The following is a 2,500-nucleotide window of genomic DNA, read 5'->3' on the forward strand; positions in this document are numbered from 1 at the left end:
CATAGAGAACCTGTAATTTTTACATTTGGTTACTATATCTAATTCTCTCCCAATATCTATTTCTGTCGTGAATTTAGAGTAGCCTGCCATTAATACTAATTATTAAGTCAAAATAATGACTTAACGGCGATGTAATTAGATACATACACCATGAAAGATGATAAAGACAAATAAGTGAAAAAAAAAACACAAAGACAAAAAAAATATAATGATAAATCAAAATATTACGCACCCCTTAAAGTATAAGTACAAATTATAAAAAAAGTAAAAACACATAAAAACAATCAAATTTAATCAAAATAACACACAAAAAACAACAACTGCAAATAAACTGTAAAAAACAACACCAGATAGCAAGAAGGAAAATAAACTTAACCCCGTCTCAGCAAAGCTCTTAAACGTAATGTAAAGCACCGAAGAATCCAGTCCCAGTGAAAAGATTACGAGAGCTTTGGAGCGGATTAGAAGGAGCCAGCTGTAGTCCTCGTGGATTGGTACTAATTTTGTGAAGAACAATTAGGAATTGGAAGAGGAAATGGCTAATGCAGGAGCAAAGAGACTGGAAAGGGAATCAAGGGTTCGGGATTGAAAAAGGAAATCATGATTGCGAATTAAAAAAGAAATATTGGGAATTGAAAAATTAAATCATGAGTGGGATTTTCTTTAAATCAGTAACTGAAATTATTATTAATATAACAAAAAACAAATAAATGACTGGGAATTAAAAAAAAAAAAAAATATTGGGAATTGAAAACTGAAATCATGATTGTGCATTAAAAAAATAAAAAAAAATGATTACTAATATGAACAAATAAATGATTGGGAATTGAAAAAAATGAAAAAATTATTAGGAATTGAAAAGTGAAATCATGATTGGGAATTGAAAAAAAAGAAAATGATTAGGAACTGAAAAAAAGGAATGGGCAAATGATCATCACAATCATCATCATCATCACCACCACCATCATCACAACCATCATCATCACCATCAAAACCATCATCATCATCATCATCATCATCATCATCATCATCACCATCATCACCACCACCATCATCACCACCACCATCATCACCACCACCACCATCACCATCATCACCACCACCACCACCACCATCATCATCCTCAATTACCAACAGCAGTGATCAAAGAAATACCAACCCTCTAGCCTGCTTCTCCATCAACGTGAAACCGAGATGAAGAAATTACCTCAAGTTCCCCAAATGAAATTCCCTCAAGAGGCGACACTTAAATTCCTTTTCAAAAGTGTCTCGTGGATTAGGAGACGAAATCTAGATTCCTTGGCCGTCCTGAAGGTAGCGTGGATCCGGAAGGAAGTTGGGAGGGATTGTGACGAGGTTTAAGAAGTTTGAAGTGATTGGTGGTTTAGAAGTGTGAAGTGATTCGAGTTGTGAGAAGTTTGAAGTGACGAGGTTTAAGAAGTTTGAAGTGATTGGAGGGTTAAGAAATGTGAAGTGATTGGAGGTTGTGAGAAGTTTGAAGTGACGAGGTTTAAGAAGTTTGAAGTGATTGGAGGTTTAGAAGTGTGAATGGAGGTTTAAGAAGTTTTAAGTGACGAGGTTTAAATATTGATTGGAGATTTAAAAAGTGTAAAGTGATTAGGGATGTGAAAAGTTTGAAGTGACGAGGTTTAAGAAGTGTGTATTGATTGGAAGTTGTGAGGAGTGAGAGGTTATTAGGGTTTTGTGAAGTTTGAAGTGATTGGAATTGTAAAGATTGTGAAGTGATTTGGGTTGTGAGAAGTCTGAAGTGACTGGAGGTTCAAGAAGTTTAAAGTGATTGGAAGTGTAATTTTTTTTTAGAGATTAGGAAGTGACTTGCGGTTTAAGAAGCTTTAGGTGTGATTGGTGATTAGTGATTGGTGCCGTAAGAACTTTTATGTGATCTTTCATGGTTGTGATTCCGAGGTTTTGAATGAAGAATCTGAATGGTTTTTTTAAACATCATCCTGGATTCCATCTTTCGACATGAAACCGAAATCTGAGAGTATTTCGATTTTTTTTTTTTTTCAAGAAAGCAGTTTTCTGTAGAGTGAGTTTTTCTGTTATTTGTTTTTCTGTGTCATTCATAGATGTTCTGTACATTCTAGTGTATGGGTGTAGAAAAAAATGAAAATAAAAAGGAGAAAACGGAATGCATCAGAAAAGAGAGAGAGAAACAAATCTACTGATTTGATTTCCAAACCGAATCACTTCATCACGCTGTCATTACAACATTCACAACATGGACTATAAAATGGGCATTTCTAATTAAGGCTGACTCCTCTTTCCCTCCTCCCTACTGATCCTGCCCCCCCCCCCCCCTACTTACTCCTCTTACACACGCCCCTCTACCCACTCCTAACCCCCCCTTCTCTACCCACTCTTGCTACTAGCCATCACCTCTCCTTTCCCTACCCACTCCTGCTAGTCCCCCCCACCCACTCCCCCTCCCTTGTCCTCCCCAGAGCTCCTTTTCCCCACAGCTAATCTCAGTTTGCTT

Source organism: Penaeus chinensis, chromosome 33 (assembly GCF_019202785.1).
Source record: "Penaeus chinensis breed Huanghai No. 1 chromosome 33, ASM1920278v2, whole genome shotgun sequence".
NCBI lineage: Eukaryota > Metazoa > Arthropoda > Malacostraca > Decapoda > Penaeidae > Penaeus > Penaeus chinensis.